The following is a 19278-nucleotide window of genomic DNA, read 5'->3' on the forward strand; positions in this document are numbered from 1 at the left end:
TACCCCGAGGAAAATAAGTCATTATACAAAAAAGATACTTGCACCTGCATGTTTATAGCACACAATTCGCAATTGCAAAAATGTGGGACCGACCCAAATACCCGTCAATCAACGAGTGGATAAAGAAACTGTGGTATATATATATATGATGGAATACTACTCAGCCATAAAAAGGAATGAATTAATGGCATTCACAGCAACCTGGATGGGATTGGAGACTATTATTCTAAGTGAAGTAACTTAGGAATGGAAAACCAAATATCATATGTTCTCTTTCATAAGTGGAAACTAAGCTGTGAGGATGCAAAGGCATAAGAATAATACAGTGGACGTTGGGGACTCAGGGGAAAGGGTGGGAGGGGTGACAGAAAAAACACTACTAATTGGATTCAGTGGATACTGCTCGAGTTCACCAACATCTCACAAATCACTACTAAGGAACTTACTTATTTAACCAAACACCACCTGTTCCCCAAAAACCTATGGAAATAAAAAATTAAAACAAAATATCAATTAAAAAAAAAGCCAGACTCTGCATTAAGGAATGGTATGATCTTGTGAGGAGGTCTAACATCTCTAGGCTTCGGTATCACCCTCTGGCCAATATTTGTACAGGGCTAGTACTATGCTAAGTGCCTTCTGCAGATTTTCTTATATAATCCTCACAACATTCCTCTGGGGAAGGCTTTGTCCCTATTTTACAGCTGGAGAAATTGATCCTGGGGGAAGTTACGCAACTTGCTCAGGAGCACACAACAAGACAAAGCAGTTTGACTCCAGAGCCTATGGTCTCACCCACGTGGGTCTTATCCACGGTCTGTACTCCCTCCCTTAAAGCAGAGTGTGGGCCTGAGATGACCACCAAAGTCCTTTGCAGTTCTATGACCTTGCCATTCTTTTGATTTTGCTGCTACAAAATGAGGGTTCACTGGGGGTCCTGTATTCTTTGTATTTCCCTGCCCCTTTAGGACACAGCTTGCTCATACCTTCCTTCACCCAATGATTTAACATGCTCCTACTGTGGGCTGTGCAGTGAGCTAGGATCCGGCAATTCCGTTGTCAATGAGGTGTGGAGTTTACCATCCAGTGAAGAGGCAGATATTAAACATCTACTTATAACTGTAAATAAATGAGATATTTATTTACAACTGTGATGCTATGGTCTGAATGTGTGTATACTCCCAAAACTCATATGCTGAAACCCTAATCACAATGGTGATGGGATTAGGGCCTTTGGGAGGTGATAAGATCAGAAGGGCAGAGCCTCATGAATAGAATTGGTGCCTTTTTAAAAGAGGCCCCAGAGAGCTGCCTTGACCCTTCCACCATGTGAAGACAGTACGGGAAGGCACCATCTATGAGAAAGTGGGTCCTCACCAGACACCAAATCTGCTGGCACCTTGATCTTGGACCTCCCAGCTTCCAGAATCGTGAGCAGCAAATTTGTTGTTTGTGAACTCTCAGTCTATAATATTGTTACCACAGCCCAAATGGACTAAGAAGCATGTAAACAGGAGCCCAACCCAGCCCAGAGGGCCAGGGAATGGACCATCTAGCTGCTCTCTGATGGGTGAGCTGGAGTCAACCCGGAGAAGGCAAGGGAAGCCATCACCCCAAGAGAGCAGTGTGCACACCACCCTAAGATGGGAAAGAGTACTATGTGCTGAGCCAGGATCTGGGGTTCAGGTGTCAGTGAGGCATGCAGCTTACCCTCCAGTGAGGAGGCGGATTAGGAATTAAACATCTATTTACAGCTGTAAATAAATGCGACATCATCTATTTACAACTGTAAATAAATGAGACATCTATTTACAACTGTGATGCTATGGTCTGAATGTGTGGATACCCCAAAAACTCACATGTAGAAACCCTAATCCCTAGGGTGATGGGATTAGAGCCTTTGGGAGGTGATGAGTTCATAAGGGCAGAGAAACCAAAAGGGAAGAGGATGCTAGAGGAGGCTGATGAGGTGAGCAGGACCTTGTGGGCCCTGATAAGAATTTCTTGCCTTTATCCTAAAAGCAAGAAGAGGCTATGAGAGAGTTTAAATAAGAGAATGACATGCTCAGATAAGCATGCTTAGCGGAGCAATTCCTGTGTGCTGTGTGAAGACTGGGTTGGGCTGGGGATGGTGGCAGGAAACACCGGGGGACCTGTCTGGGCTGGTCCAGGGAAGGTGGTGGTGAGCTGGACCACATGACGACTCAGGAGCAGAGAGAAGTGGCAGAGTCCAGAGGCATTAACACACAGAGCGGGCAGAGCCACCGTGGATATGATGCGAGAGGGTGCGTAGAAGCAGGGTTGGCAGACAGGAGGACAATGGAGCTGTTTACAGGACGGAGTCGGTTCCCAGGGCTGTAGGGACTATGTCGGGAGCTCTCTTTGGCCACACTGAGTTTGAAAGGTGCTGTGCATGGTAACATGGGATTGAATGACTGATTGGTCTACTAACTGATTAATTGATAAATGATCCTGAGACCTCTTTCTAAGATGAAACTCATTTTGAGGACCCTGGCTGACTCAGATACACCCTGGACAAGCACAGATAGAAAACAAAGAAGGCACACATGCAGCAGGAATGCCTTAGAGGGGAAGAGCCCACATAATGGAAATCTAAGTTATTATTACTATTACCTTATCAGATCTGACAAGATCACAGTCAAAGGTGGGGCTGTAGCAGCCTGTAATACAATATAAATGGGATCTCTGGTGGCAGTTGGCCATTGCATTGATTCTTATTCACTCGGAAGCTAAATCACAGGGCTAACGTGAAACGTGTGAAATACCCCTTTTTCACGCACTAGCAATGAAAGGCTTTCACAAATCTGCAGCCAAATGAATGTACTTACTGAGTAATAGGAATGTGCACATGGGCATCATTTTATTACCATATACAGGCCAGCTTCATCAAAGCTTTGATTTCACATTGAAGAAAGTGCTCCAGCTACCCAGGGAGGTAAAGAAATGCCAGCACAAGGCCCCAGGTTGGGAAAGTGACTTTTGATTTGATATCCAAGGCCTGAGAATTTCAACAGTGTGCATAAGATCATTTGGTTGCTTGTAGAACTACAGAATGTCAGCATGGGAAAGTATCTCAGGTCATGTAGCTCACCTGCATGACAGGTGAGGGAAGGGCTTGTGGAGGGTCACCTAGTTCACCAGCAACAGATCAGAGACTGGAATCCATCCTTTGACTAGTGCAGGCCACGGCCATTCCTACCACTGGATTCAGGACCCATAAGTCTTCACCAAAACCACCATAGGAAATGACAGTAAAGACTATATCTAACAGCCCAGGAAGGCAAGCAAAGGACACTGTATCTTGGCAAGCATTTCGGTTAAAGTGCTGGGGGACAGAGCATAAGGACCTGGGAACAGTCTTGTTCGCTTATCTGTTTATAGATAATGTATACTCTACCTACATCTTTTTTTTTTTTTTTTTTGAGATGGAGTCTTGCTCTGTCACCAAGTCTGGAGTGCAGTGGCACAATCCTGGCTCACTGCAACCTCCACCTCCTGGGTTCAAGCAATTATCCTGCCTCAGCCTCTCGAGTAGCTGGGATTACAGGTGCGTGCTACCACAGCCAGCTAATTTTTGTATTTTTAGTAGAGACGGGGTTTCACCATGTTGGCCAGGCTGGTCTCAAACTCCTGACCTCAAGTGATCTGCCCGTCTTGGCCTCCCAAAGGGCTGGGATTACACACGTGAGTCACCGTGCCCGGCCTCTACCTTCTTCTAAAAAAGATTTGGGTTGGTCTGTAATTAAAAACACACACACATACAACAAAATAGTTCAGACTGACATCGGATTGTAGAATTGTTTTTAATAGCAAAAAAACTGGAAATGACCCAAGTCGGTTCCTCCATAGGGTACTGGTTAAATAAATTCTGTTCATGCATATAGTGGAATACTACAGAGCAATCAAAAAAAAGAAAGAAAACTAAAGAAGTTCTCTGTACTAATATGGAGGTATTTCCAGGATGTATAGTTAAGGAAATAAAAAAGCAAGGTGCAGTATAGAGTATTCAATAGGCTATGTTTTACAGGGTAAAATGGAAACTAAGAATACATACTTGGATTTCTGTGTTTTAGCACAAATAAACACTATGGGGACAACAGGGGCAGGGATGGAGTAGAAAAGGACAGAGGTGAGAGTGAGAAATCTTAGTGTATACCTCCGTAAAAGCATTTGATTTTAATGTTTTGCCTATTCAAAAATTCTAATCCAACTAAACACAAGAGGAAACGCAATAATAACACAAAGTACTGCAGGTGCAAGAGCCAAAAAGTGTTCCCTTCTGCCTTCTGAGAAAAATGGATGCAAATGGTGCCATGCCTGGGGTCCCACCCTCACATCAGCCCAGAAAGTGGAGGGTGAGTCACCAGCCTCTGGCCTGGAGGAGGAGGGAACAGAGCGCAGAGAAAGCCCGGTCTGCCGGGCAGCCTGCTCAGGCTGGTCACAGTGGCCTGGTCTCTCTGTCTCTTCGTGGAAAAGATCAGGAAGGCTGGATGGCCTGGGACCTGAATCAGGCCAGTTCCACTCGAGGCCTGCCCTTCTCTGGAGGGCTATGCCCACGTCTGCTCTATGACCCACCCCCGAATCACCATCATCCCAGTTCCTGATACCCTGTGGTTCCAGGAACAACCACACTGTACTAAGCGCAGTGTTCAAATTCTCAGGACCCCACCAGCACACTTGATTCACAAATATACTCTCATTTTAAGGCCATGTGGTATATGGAAAGAGCACAAGGCTGTGAGTCAGGAGATAGGAGTTCCAGCCCAGCTTTGCTGTGAACTCACTGATCCCCAGCTCACAGCCATGAGCACACTTGATCCACCGCTCATCCCACCCTCCCAGGGCCTTCCTCACTGTTCCCAGTCTCGATCCCAGCTTTGGCCCTAGTGCCAAAGCTCTGGGGGTACAATGACCCATGCCCTGGCATTGCTTAGCCACAGTACGTGGAGAAGAATCACTGGAGATGAGAGAGGGCAGGGCCCTCAGCTGAGGATGGAGGCTTCAGCTGTGCGAACATGCTCTTCCCCTCCGTCTCTTCTTCGACCCCTTCCTGGAGAAGGAGGGGGGCAGCCAAACCGAAAATCAATTAAAAGTTACTGCTACCACCCAGATGTCCATACATGAGGTTAAATTAATTCTGTCTGATTAATGAATTATATCCATATTACAGAAAACCATGTTATAAAGAATTACAGCCATATATATAAACAGTTTTTTTAAGATATTAAGTGAGGCTGGGTGTAGTGACTCATGCCTGTAACCCCAGCACTTTGGGAGGCCGAGGCGGGCGGATCACGAGGTCAGGAGATCGAGACCATCCTGGCTAACATGGTGAAAATTAGCCAGGCGTGGTGGCGGGCGCCTGTAGTCCCAGCTACTTGGGAGGCTGAGGCAGGAGAATGGCATGAACCCGGGAGGTGGAGCTTGCAGCAAGCTGAGATCGCGCCACTGCACTCCAGCCTGGGGGACAGAGCGAGACTCTGTCTCAAAAAAAAAAAAAAAAAAGAAATGAAGTGAAAACACAAGCTGAAGAACATAATATTTAGTTTGATCCCATTTTTGTTTAATATGTATCTATTTTCCAGATCCATGGTAACAGTATAGATATAGACAGTGACATGGATGTGGATCCGGCTATAGATATAGCAGTTCCCTAAATTGTAGATAGTGATGATCTGTGGTGATGAGGGGTGGTATCACAAGTTCCTTCACTCTCTCATAGAACTTAAATACTTCTATGTTGTTATTTTTTTCTGATACAAAGCAGTTATTATTTTTGTAATTTGAACAAAGATCTTTCAAATTTACTGCATACCTACTATATACCTGGTTGGGCTGGCCCAAATGATGTCCAAAGTAAGTCAGAGGCTCAGGGGAGGAACCCCCCCTCCCAACCCTGCCCCATCCATCAGATGGGAACCTGGGGCCCAGGGAGGTCGCGTGGTTGGCAGTACACAGTGAGTTCATGGCAAAGCTGGGCTGGAATGCCTATCTCCTGACTCACAGTCTTGTACTCTTTCCATATACCACGTAGCCTTAAAATGAGTGTATTTTTAGGGGAGGAGGGTTCTTGATGTGCCTGGAGGGAAAAAGCAGTGGAAATACTGCCCCCGCCCTACAAAATAAAAATTAAATTTCACTTTCCAGGACTCACTACATGGCCGCCAGGTCAATACCACCACTTCCTAAAAGTCAGCCATTGACTGATGGAAGATTCCAGACAAGTGTTCATTTAAAGATGAACCATTAACCGTAAATCAAAGCCCAGAGTGAGTGCTGAGTTACAAAACTAATTAGAATAAGTGAGTAAATGGATGGCTGGTCTCAGTCCCAGTGGCCACCTGACTGTTATCCACCAGGGCTGGGAGAAGATGTATTCTCTGAGTCATAAAAGCAACACAGGATCAGAGAAGGCTTCTTTAAGAAGTCTCTCTCTAATATAAAAATAATCACCACCATCTCCTCAAAAGGCAGCCAAAATGGCAGGGCACACATTGATCAATTAACAAGTGTTATTAAACCTCTTATTCCACTGAGCTTGGAAGGCCCAGCGGCCTCTTCCATTTGACCACCACTTTGCAACACAGAAAGGCTTTAACTCATCATCCTGTTGGATCCCCTGTGCCCTGTTGCTGGTACTTTTTAACCTTCATTTTTGTGTCTGCAGAAGTGATTAGTGACATGTTCAGGGGTGTGCAAAGCTGACAGGCAGAGCTAGGCGCTGCTGCTGCCCACATGCCACACTCTGCTGAGGGGCTGCAGAAGGAAAGGAAACTAAACAACCTCTGAGGAAGTAAAACAACCGAAATACAACCCAAGCCAGTCCAGAGTTGGTGCTGACCTGTCGCCCTCCCAGACCACCTGCACTACAAAATGCAAACACATTTTTCCACCCTGAGATTTTTGTCTTCCGGGTGCAGTTTGTGTATGTGGGTTTGTACATATGAATACACATATGTGCATCTTTAGTGTTTGACTCTTTGTACTCCTTGAAGTGTTTGTACCGACACTGTCCATTAAACTCTCGCCTTAGTGTCAGTAAGACAGGCAATCTATTTCCATTTAATAGATAAGGAAGCTGAGGCTCAGTGCATCTTGCCCCATGTCTTATTATTCCTCAGTGGCAGAGTGGGGAGGGACAAAAACTAAAAGTTGTTGAGGGCTCACTGCATCAAGAACTGTCCATGTCATCTCATTTTGCACCTACAACAATCCCGGGAGGGAGATTTGCTTTCCCCATGTTACACTTGCGGACAGCAAGGCTCAGGGAGACCGTGTCACCTTCCCCAAGTGGCAGAGCCAGAACTCAACATCAGGGCTCTCTGAGCTCAAAGGTGAGGTTCTGTGGTTGCTGCGCAAGTCCACAGTGGGGGTCAACTCTGTGCCAGGCACTGAGTAAGTCCTTTCCCAAAATATCAGTACTGGCAATAGCTTAGGCCTAGCCTTCTAACAACTCAGAGGGAGCTAAGCTCTGTCTAGGGCTCTTGAGGACAGGGCATGCCCCAGCATGTCTTTAAATCCTGGCATGGCCCAGAGCAGGGCACCTGGGCATGGGATGTACCTTGTTGAGGTCTCCACCACAGTGCCATCCTTTTCTAGGGCCTTCTCTTTCATTTCTGCTGTGCAAATTAAAGGGTGATGTGGACTTTTAGGTAGCATGAGCTCATGCCTGCTGTTCACATCCTGAATAACTCCATGCACACTCAGTGAGGCGAGTCAGTGCCCCCAAATAGCTCTCTGCACCCAAGAAACCGGGCCAGCTTCATGGTGTGCCTCAGATCCCCTCACCTCCACTCAAGTCACCACTGCCAGCCTTTTCCAATGTTTCCATTAGAGTTTGTCATCTCTCACTGCCCTAAGGAGTGATATGATGATGATGATGATGATGATGATGATGATGATAATGATGACAAACATTTCCACATGAAGGCTTGGGTGTCTGAGTCATATTTTGTTGCTTTGTCCCAGTGGTTTCTGTATTTAAAAAAAAAAAAACTGAAAAGAGAGGGCAGGACTGAGTGAGTGTGGGCAGGATGAGTAATCCCAGCCTTGTTGGGTCCTGGTGGGAAGAAGAAAAGGGGGTGGAGACAGAATGGAAGAGAAGATGGGAGTGACTGTGAGGGCTGGGCAGGGGGAGCATCTACCCCAGCTCCGGACAGGGAGGACTTGGGCCCCCAAGTCAGATAGCACCGAAATCCAAACAAGGTTTATGTGCTCAGCTGCAGAATGTGGGCGTGTGGAGGCAAGGGCAGTGTTCCAACCGAGTGATCCATAACCAACAAAGGGAGAGCCCATCTAAATCTGCCCCAGACTTTCAGGTCAAGGGTTCCCTCCTCCAGGTGGCCTTTGCACACCACCCCAGCCAAGAGTGATCCCCCTTTCCTCTGAACCTGAATCACTCATTTGTCCCGGGGGCCAGATGGCTTTGCTGGCCCCCATTCCTGTGTATTTTCATTGCTTCCCCAATTCCATCATGAGTTCCCAAAGGACAGGGAACTTGACTTCCCACCTCTGTGTCTTAGACGGCACCTTGCAGACACAGCCATGCTGCATGAGCTGCCAAGAAATGTTTGTGGACCAAAGTCTCAGAAAATGCTACCAAATAATAATCACACAACTTATCCTTCGATCTTGGGCTTTATGCTATACAAAGCCATGTCACATTCTTGTGAGGTAGGCAGCAAGTGATATTAAGTTCATTTTACAGATAGAAAAACTGAGGCTCGTGCAGCATGGAATCTGAGTGGCTGCCCAATGACTAGTGAGTAACCAGAAACAGTTCTGGAACCCAGGATTCTAACTTTATTCTGATTTTCCTTGGAGGGACTCAAAGTTTCTATTTCCTTTGAAGCACATAACAAATAATTTTGGGGCACACTGCATTACGATAGCCCATCCCCGTCCAAGAGGTACAGTGTATATTAGCGTCACCAAGGCTCTGAAGAAATCTGTTTGGCTTAGTTCAGTGCAGCCTTCTCCAGACTTGCCTTACCCTGAAATCTTTTTGCATGTGACCCTACCGTATTCTATACTGAGGAAATGTTCTTCTGTACTGTCACTTTCCCGAAGGGTAAACCATGCTCCCAGGACAAGCTGTACATTATTGGCGTAGAAAGGCTTAAGCTAGATGAACAAAGCTCTACTGGTGAAATTTCAGGGCTCAGCCAGCTAGTAGGAACATTTCCACTTCTTTTTTTAATCACTGAAATGTTCAAACAGACACAAAATGTTTGTGTATGTTGTTCACTAAAATCTTTTATTCTGAAATTTTTTTCTGCAATATTTTAAAGAAAATTCTAGACATCATATCATGTTGTCTGAATTTACTTCAGTATATAACACTGGCACAGCATTACACATCCTAAAAAATTAACACTAATTCCTTAATATTTAACCCGATTCTCTCTAATATATCCTTCTACAGTAGGTTGGCTTGAATCAGGATTCAAACAAGACTCATAGATTGCATTTGGTTGGTGCATCTATTAAGATTCTCTCAGTCTATAACAATTCCCTCCTCCCCATCCCCTTTTCCCCCTGAACATCAGTCACTTTAGAGAAAGAAATAAGGTTACTGGTCCTGGGAAGCTACCCCCTGGTCCGAACTTGGTGAGGGCCTTCCATAAGTCCTTGGCTCTTGTATAAATTGGTGGTTAGAGCTATCACTTCATGAGCATTAGCTTCAGCTTCATGGCAAGAAAACATTATGGTCGGTGCAGTGTCCTCCCTTTCACATGGCAGCTGGCTGTCCCACTTGTAGCAAAGCATAAATTGATTTGGGGGTTTGGATGGCGGGAGGCACATCTTTTTGAGCAACTAGGTCTTCCCAGTGTCTCCAAAGTTATATTATATTCTAGAATTTGGTTCTAAATACATCTATAACCCAGGATTTGCTAATTTTCTAGGATTTCATGGAAGATGCTCTCCTACCATTCAGTTCCAAAATTCTATCAGTTTACCCTTTCCTAGTCTGTTTTTTGGTGACCTTTTACCTCTCCTTTGCTTTTGTTTTTTTGGTTGGTTGTTTGTTTGTTTTAAGAAAAGCCATTTTCCAATTACCAGGCAAGCCAGGGACCTCGTATTCCCTCCAGGCCAGCCCCTACCAGTGACTCCATGGGCTTAGCTAAAGTCCCAGGGTCTCAACAGTCCACGGCTTCCTCCCCTCATCTCTTACAAGACAAGTCAGAATCTCAAGGAGAACAACAACACATAGTCGAACATGATAAATATGCATCTCAAATTTTTAAAAACCAAATTACACAAATCAAGCTTATTTTGAGAGGTTCGTTTTACCAGGGGTCTCTAGTGCTCCAATCAGCATAATTAAATAGTAAGATCTCTCTAGAATTGATTGTGGTTTTCACTTTTTTTTTATCCAAGGACCATTTCAGCAAGATGATTTTAAGCTAATAAGAACCCCCAAATTAGAAACTAATTAAGGAGATGGAAAATACAAATGTATTTGTTTTTAGTCGGGTACTATTTTTATCAGAAGAATCATGAGAAATTAAAATTGTTAAATACTCATATGAAGGTTATCAGTCAAGGGCAATGTAGCTTTCTTCCTCTCCCTGCTGCAAAACTTAAGGTGATACAGCAGAAGCTGTTCCCCCTGGGCTCCCAGGAAGCAATAAAGAGACTAATTTTAAAGAAACAGAATTTATACACTGCTAGACTCGGTGAGGAAAGAGTGTTGCCATAATTCTCTCAAATCTTTACCAAGTAAGATCCACAGCGCCTTTTACTTTTAGAGTGCATGTACACCTGGAAACAGGATTAAATCATTGCAGTACAGACTCTCATGCCCATTTAATAGAGGAGAACATTAAGGTCTGGGGAACTTAAAAGAACTGCACTGGGTCACATAGCAAACTAAGAAAAAGCCAGGTCAATAACCTTATCCAAATGTGCTTGAGTCTGTAACACCCCCCTCTGCATTGTCCCCCAAATGTGCCATAGATCATCTTTTGAAATAGATGTTAAGTCACAGTGACACTGGTTTGAAGGACTCTTTTAGGATTCGTGACAGCCTTGAGAGCTTGGGGCCCAGGAAAGCCAGCAGGAAGCGGCAGCCAGCTGCTAAAGGGGGCGGGGGCTCTCCAGTCTAGAGAGGCAGGCAGCAACACGAGTGACCCAAATACCACTGCGGCGAGCATCAAAGGCCCATTAACCCAACCACACACAGTCAAATGTGGACTCAACCTTGAAAACACTGTCTCAATGCCCACGACCAGAGAATTTCCATTTATCCTGCAGACTTTGCCCTGATTCCAGTGCAGCTTAAGCCCAGTTAGTCTTCATGTCACCCACCTGCACCTCCTGATCCTACTTCCTCCATGCCAGGCCCAGACAACATGGGATTTGCCTGGAGCCCCCATTCCCTATCACAGAATCCTCACCAGACCCAAGCCAGGGAGGCGAGGAGGACCTACAGGACTTACTTAGATCCATGGCATTCTCCCAAGTCCCAGGAAGGATGGATTATGAGCTTTCACAATAATTTAGGTGGATTCCAAACTCACGAGGATTGGCTAGAGACCCCACACACACAACAGGCTGAGGGAAAGTAAAGATGTCAGGGAAACCTACTGCTGCCACCAACACCCAGATCCTTCCCCTCTCCCAAAGGAGAACAGGAAGCAAGGGGTTAATTCAGAGGCACTCACCCCGGGGGATACAGCACCTAGGGGGAGAACCTCATGGGAACACCTAGTTGAGTCCTATGGTAAGCACCATCTGCCATGAGATGCCAAGAGAAGTGGCATCTTTTAAATCAAATCTGCAGCCTCAAACCCAGCTCCCAGACCAGAAAACACTCCCAGGTAGGGAACTAAGAGTCTCAATAACATTTGATAACTTTATAAAGGACATTCACATACGCTATCTCATTTGAGGCTCAGAAAAAACCCAGAAGGCAGGAGCTATTTAACTCATTCTTCAGATGGGGCTGGGCATAGGGGAATCTGGCCTTGTGGCCACCAGCCAGGTGCCAGCTACATGTGTCAGGGTGCCAGGTCAGTAACTCTATGTAACGATTACTGCTTTCTGCTGTTGTTGGGGACCAGTGGCCAGAGCTGCCATTCACAGGACAATAAAATGTGTACTCCCTCCAGTCCCAAAAAGAACAGCCATATTTTGTGACAATAACATCTGAACTCCCTACCCTAAGGGGAAGTTATCTGAATTTTTCTTTCTGGGAAAAGCAAGGGGACATGGTAAGGTAGGAACAGGCCTTTGTTTCAAAGACTGAGGCTGGGAGGCAGGAGACAGAGGGATGAAGGACATGGAGCTTTTAGAGAAGGATCCCTGGGTTGGATCCCAAGAGAGGTGGGATGACTTGGGACCTGGAGTGGCTGGCAACTCTCACTCCACTGGAGTGCAGTGCCTGGGTGCTGTTGGCCCCCTAGAGATGGTGGCCTGGGCACTCCAGCTTCCCCTGTGGCAGAGCTGGCATAGATAGAGCACCAGCTGGCTGCAGGGGCCTCCCTCCTCCAGCTGACCACACAGGTCTGGATAAAGGGGCCACCATAGGCAGCTGTCACCACCAGGGACTAAGGCCCAGGCCTCACCCCTCCCCATTTGTGCTGGCCTGCAAAGCGGCCCAGTTCTCATGCAAAGGGAGAGTGGAGACAGAACTACAGAAATGCCAGTTAGGAAACTTTCTGCCAAACTTAGCCAATAGGAAAACCCAAATTTGTTTTTATTTGATTTAGGAAAATAAAAAGAATTATTTCTTGAAATTGAGTGTCACAGAGCAATTATTCATTATTTTATTTAGTCTTCATAGTTACCTAGCAAGATAGAATTTATTAGTTCCAATTTCAGGGAAGCTTCTGAGGCTCAGAGACCTTCAGGAACCACCTGAAGGTCTCAGACCCAGCAAGTGGCACAGTCCTGAACCCAGTTGCTGAGACCTGGAGTCAGGGCTGGTTCCAGAGAACAGAAGTCACCATCTAGAATAAGTGATTCAAGACAACTCTTATTATTCAAGAGAATGTCCCCAGGGATTCATTATAGACATTTCATAGTAAATCCTGACGTCTAGCTCAGGATACCCCTGGCCCCTGGGTGCTCCTTGGCAAGATATTCTAGAGTCTAGATTGGTGCTATCCAACACAGTTGCCACTAGCCAACTTGAAACGTGGCTGGTCCAAACTGAGATGGTGCTATAAGTACAGAATACACTGTAGACTTCAAAGACTTTGTATGAAAAGAATGTAAAATATCTCATTCATAATTTGTATGCTGATTACATGTTAAAATATTATGTTAGACCTACTGAGTTAAATGAAATATATCATTAAAATCAATTTCACTTGCTTATTGTTACTTTTTTAAATGCTGCTACTACCACATTTAAAATGACACACGTGGCTTGCATCTGAAGCCCGCCCCAGTGGCTATTGGGCCACCTCACTCCAGGTCACAAGTCTTGCCTTGGCTTCTTGCACACCCCTCCCCTTGAGTTGGAAGACAAGGAGTCAAGACTCTCCAAGCATTCGGAGAATGTCCTCTTTTCTCAACACTTCTCTAAATTCCTGGACCCACCCCTCCTGCCTCCAGTCTTTCTGTGTGCCCAGCAACTGCCAAAGCACTTAAATGCAGTCACCATTTCCGAGTGGTAGGGTCCACCTAAAACCACATTTTCTGTGGCCAGAGAAATTCTGATAACCAGTTTTCAAAGCCCAGGCCCCCAACCCTGTTAGCAGTCAGAATCCCTGGAAGTTAGAAGGCACTTCTCCCAGCCTTCCTGGCTCTCAACCCTGCCAGACTGTGAGCTTCTCCAAAAGCAGAATCATGGAAACAAGCTAAATGCACCGATCACTTATTATGGTGCCGGCTGCTGTCCTAAGTGTGTTACATGTTTTATTTTATTTAATTCTCCCCACTAGTCTATGAGTGAGATAGTATCATCCCTGTTTTTGAAGATAGAAGCTTGAAGCCTCCAGAGGCCTGGACCAGGCTCCACAATCCCTCCCCTGGAAGCAAACCGCAGCTCATTCTCTGCATTTCTGGCACTGAGCACAGTGCTCGGTGCACAACAGGTAATCAGTAAACATTGGTAACATAGGAGAAGAGCGTTTGACAGACCCAGTCCTTGGCTCTTTCTGGCCTTCATCAGGAGGCATGTTGCCCATTAGCCTCCTAAGACTACAAACTTGAAAGTCCTCACCCATCTACCTCCAGGATTGGATATTTTCTGCCCCTACCCAGTCCCCCATGATGCTCCCCAGCTTCAGCCCTGCCCAGATCCCCAGCCAAGTCCAAGAAGTACAGACCACTTGCCCCACTGAGAGGTGGCATCTGGGGATAGCCTAGGGCCAGTACATACAGGTGATATTTAAGCCAGCTCCCTAGCTCAGCCCCTCCAGTCATAGCCAGTCCCTGACTACCCCTTGCCAGAGACCCTGGAGCTCAATTCTTCCTCCATTTCCTTATATAGACAGGAGTCCAGTTCTGAGCCCACCCAGCGCCTTTGGTTGATCCACTTCCTAGAGCTGGGCTCAGCTTTCTAGATTCCTTCTTCAACTTATCCTTTCTGCCTAATTTAGAACAAGGCCACCCAGAAGTCCTAATGTTCTGCCCCTCCCCATGCCTTGGCTCTGACCCTGGGGACCCTGACACTGGCCTGTACTGAAAAGGAATTTACCACACCCTCTTGGGCCTCCTGCCCCAGGCCACTGGCCCTTCTCCCCTTGCCCTGGTCAGTTTCCCAAGGCCCCAGGCTATTTTTGCCTCCACCCCAGCCTACCATTTTCCCCACGGTGGAAGTTGCCAGGGTGGTACCTCATATGACGCACACAGCAAAGACCAGAAAATCCATGGGAACAGGCTGTGCCATTGGATCAGAACCCACCTTTGGGGTCTCCAGCCTACTGGCTGGCCCCCGTCCTTCTAGTCTCAAGGCCTTGCCTTCTAGGCCCTAGAGACTTGCTTGATGCTTCCAGGCTTGGCTGACTTCCCTGAATCAACTGCTAGACCCAAGGTATCTGATAGGCCCCTACTGTCCTCTCCAGACCCCTACTCATTACCTCATCCACCTTTGATCATCTGCTAATTGCCTGAGCATTCTTGAAAGAATGGGAAGACAAAAAGCCTTTTGTTTTTAACAAGCAGGACTCATCCATCACCACATCTGTCATTTGACATATCTGAACCAGACCTAAAGGCTTCCCAACCACTGAGGTCTCCAGGTCTATTCCTCACACATCATGGACACCATGAAAGAGCTTCTTCACTTCTCGCTGCCTCTGTTTCTCCACTGGCATGAACTCCTTGTTTCCCACAGAAGCTGATGGGGAATAATGACTTCTTGATTTGTTACTCTGAGTTCCTCAAATACAACATGCTACGTCCATAAAGGCATCAGGCCTTCCCATAAGGCATAAGAAGTGAACCCATCTAATGCTAAATCTTCCGGTGCTTGGCTCCAGCAAGCACATGGGGCAGAAACTAATAACTATAAAGCATCCATCTATCATCTTATCAGGTCTTAGTGTGCTTTGTTTGCATAGTTATCTTCCCACGGGTTGACATTTTATGCTTACTGCAAGCTGATATATTCTCATACCTGCCATATCATTCATAAAGGATAGACGAGCTTCGGGTTCATTACCTGTCATTACACTGTGTACATGTCACCAGGGGCCAAAGCATTGATTCTTCTTGGATCTCCCCAGCAGTGCAGCCCCAAACGCCCAGGCTCCAGGTCTAATGGGCGTGGATTCTGCTCATGCCTCAGGCCCTGGGTGGACTCCACGCCATCACTTCTTGCTCTTGTGGCTGACCCACTCCTCAGGGTTGGAGAGAGCTTCTGAGCTCCCAGCTGCTCAGAGGGGATCTGCAGGAAGAACAGAGGGCTCCATCACCTACCAGGGCCAGAAACACATGTCCAGGTTTTAGCTGTTCTTGAAAATTCTAGCCATCCTTCTCTTTCTCTTTATTATTAGGGCCTGCAATTCTTCATGACTATACCAACTCGATCTCATCCAGGGTTTTCACTGACAGTGTCCTGCCCACCAACCCAGGCCCAGGCCTCAACACACACACACACCGCACACACATGCACACACATGCCCTTCATTCCTTTCTTACCTCAGCATATTTCATTTCATCTGCCTGAAAGACTCACCTTCTAATCCTGCATCCCAACCCTAGCCATCGTTCAGAGTTTAGCCTAGACTGACCAACAGAACCTCACGCTGTTCCATCACCCCAGGAAAGAGAGAGGAAACGCATGTTCTCGCATGTGAGATGTACACAGAAGTGCAAGGACACGTTTATGTGGAACATTCCTTAACTCTTCTATCCCAGGTCTCCCAAGCAAGGCTTCTGGTGTTCTGTAGTTTGTGGGGGGGGGGGGGGCGGGGCTCCAGGTAGGACACCCCACCTATGGCTGATGATGAACATCTTTTCATAGTTCTTCATTCCAGAGTGAGAGACAAAAGTGGAAACACAAACCTTGCTGGGATGAGGAACAGAGACACCGGCTCCACAGAGCTATCACATTTCATAGCCAAGGTTGTGGCTTATGCTCTGTCAGGAGGGGCCAAAGTGCTTCTGGCTGAAGCATCCTGCCCCAGCCTGGAGGTCTGCCCATCTCCAGACAAGTCCAAGCTGGCTACAGCCCTGCATCTCTGACCAGGCACAGCCTCCAGCTCTTGGGGGTGAAAGGAGTAGGCTCCTGGGGTGCCCACCTGGCTGTGACTGTCAGCTCCACCCCAACCTTGGGCTCCTCCAGGCCTCAGTGGGCCGTTGCTGAGAAGAGACTGTGGCAGACGAAGAACATCCATCAGGACACCCAGCATTGCAGACAAGAGGAAGCCCCAGGGACAGGAGTGAGAGTGGCAAAAGAAGGAGGGGACACATATATAATGATTAGACTCTTCAAGCTGCTTTTGCATCCATTGGGGATCCATTTAGTTTCTCAGTAGCTCTGTGGAGGGGTGTTTGAAAGACTAGGAAACAGATGCACAGAGAGGTTGAGAAGCTTGCTAAAGATCACACAGTAAGTAAATGAAACAGCCAATTATCATTCTTTCCAGCAAGCTCCCTGGCCCTAGGTTAATTTCATCTTCCTTCCAAGTCACCTCAGGGGTGGGGGATGAGTGGGAATGGGTAGGAGGAGAGGGACATTGGCCTGTTTGCCCTGCTATGGGGGGATGGGGAGAAGAGGAGAACAATCGTGCCTTTGGATTCTTCCCTCATAAGAGGGTCGAAGAGGAGAAAGCACAGAGATAACAGAGTGATAAATAAGAAAGACAAGAATGTGGAGGCTCCTAGTTAACAGGAGCAGCTCAGGCACAAAGAAATTGGCCGTGATAAACAGCCACTGCTTTGGGAGAGGCTAGGCTGACCTTGAGCCTCCCAGCAACTTGGCCCTCTACAGCTCAGGCTCCAAGTCACTTCTCTGCAAAGCAACAGAGGTTAGAAGCCCCTTCGAACGAGCAAAACAACTATTATTATCTCCAAAAGGCACATATACATTTCATATACTCTACGTGTAGAATATATTCTTAAATAATAAAAATGAAAACAACTCATAGAAGTCTGCCCATTTGACGAAAGATCTCAGTTGCTCCTGGACAATGGGATTCTCTGCTTGATTCCAAAGCAGCTCTTCTCTTGACATAGAGAAACTCACAACCTAGGACATTCCTACTTAGCAAGGAAAGGCAGGGCCAACCTCCTTCTGGAACAAGTAACATAGGCCAAAGGCCAGGAAACCCAGGGTAGGTAGCAGATCCATAGAATTTGGCAGGAAAATAACTTCAAACCTTAATGGCAGGCATGTAGCTCAGTGCAGCCCCACGTGCCCACCTCTAGTCAACAGAAGACTAGATCTCCAGACTTCAGGCTCAGGGAAGAACAGAAAATCTGCCCCTTGGCATCATCGCTCTTTGTCCCAGGCTGTCCATGGATCCTCGTTCAGCCTTGGGACTTTCAGTGAGCCCTGCTATGTGCAGTAGATGCCATGGCGGAAGGGGAAAAAACTACACCCTTAAGAAGCCAGTCACCATCCCACCCCCACTGGCTGCAGGTCACCTGGCAGCTGTGGCCCCAGAGGCAAACAGCTACAGCACATTTATTTTTGTTGGGGTGGGGAGGGTGAGGATAGGAGCTCTTCCAAGCTCTCCTGCAAGTTGGGGTTGAAACATATTCACAGCAGATGGTGCTGTCGCCCTCACTCCGGGATTCTCATTCCTAATTATCTGTGCTGTCAGCAAAACAATTAACCCTCAAAGAAAAATTGCACCGTCCACTCCCAACCATATGAAAAGGCAATTTTTTCCAAAGACAAGGGACACTTAGGGCAGCCTTGCACTCGGTTCTGGGTCTCACCACCCTGGGTGATCTCGCCATCCTCTGACCTCTGCACTCTGTCACAGGCATTACAGCAGCCCCCCTCCTCTGAGCCTGCAGTTCCTTTCTCATAAAAGAAGGAGGTGAGTCTGTTCCCAAGGGCCCCCTTCAGTACCATAGTGCCACCACTCTACAAGCCATTTCTTTTCATCTGAATTTTCAGTTCCTTGGAGCTGGAACTGAGTTTCTGTTTGTTTCTTCATTCGTTTGCTCACCTGCTTATTTACCCATCCATCCATCCATTCTGTGATTTTGGATTTATCACGTTGTTCCCAGGAGATACAAAGAAAATATCTGTTCAGCCTTCTTGACTACTTCTTGGAGCTCTTTTCCCCCGGAGATGTGGGCAGAGGAAGGAAGGATAGGATAAGGAGAGGTGGAACCGCCAGGGGCCTGAGGATGTAGCCCTGGCTCAGTCTCAGGCTGTAGGAGGCAAGGCCTGTGGCTGCATTTGGATTCTCTCTGAAGATTTAGCTGCAGAAAAGCAGCCTCCTCTCCAGAGAGCTGAATGTAGTGAGCAAGCCACTTCAGTCCCCAGGGAAGACCTGCAGAGGTGTGATCTGAGGAGAGCGGACAGGCTCCCACCCCATCACCCATCAGCGAGATAGGTCTTATTCGCTACTGTAGGGCTGGTGACAGCACAGGGCCTGCCCTTGGTAGGTGCTCATTAAATATCTGAGGCATGAGTGAATGACTCTCCTTAAAGGAACTGTTGTAAAAGAAAGGAGAGTTTTCACAGGGCTACGGCATGCCGCTTGTTACCTTAGAGGCCTACTATTTAAAGCTGGGATCAGTTGGTCTAATTCACCCATCATCATGCACTGTCATGGAAAAGAACACGAAATGAGCAAGAAACTGTGGAATGATTCACTGTCAATGCTGAAAGAGCCCTCA

The 19278-nt window shown here is 46.8% G+C and overlaps 1 protein-coding gene across 4 annotated transcripts in view; it reads right to left on the bottom strand.

The window, feature by feature from the left end:
• The window catches only part of ZBTB7C (zinc finger and BTB domain containing 7C), a 381843-nt gene that overhangs the window by 295046 nt on the left and 67519 nt on the right, over positions 1–19278 (bottom strand). For all 4 annotated transcript variants that reach the window (XM_024235901.3, XM_054537879.2, XM_054537878.2 and 1 more), the window contains exon 2: positions 15638–15862. The gene's annotated coding sequence lies outside the window, so the exon portion shown is untranslated. The remainder of the gene's footprint in view (positions 1–15637; positions 15863–19278) is intronic.

The sequence above is a fragment of the Pongo abelii genome, chromosome 17 (genome assembly GCF_028885655.2).
Source record: "Pongo abelii isolate AG06213 chromosome 17, NHGRI_mPonAbe1-v2.0_pri, whole genome shotgun sequence".
Classification (NCBI taxonomy): Eukaryota; Metazoa; Chordata; class Mammalia; order Primates; family Hominidae; genus Pongo; species Pongo abelii.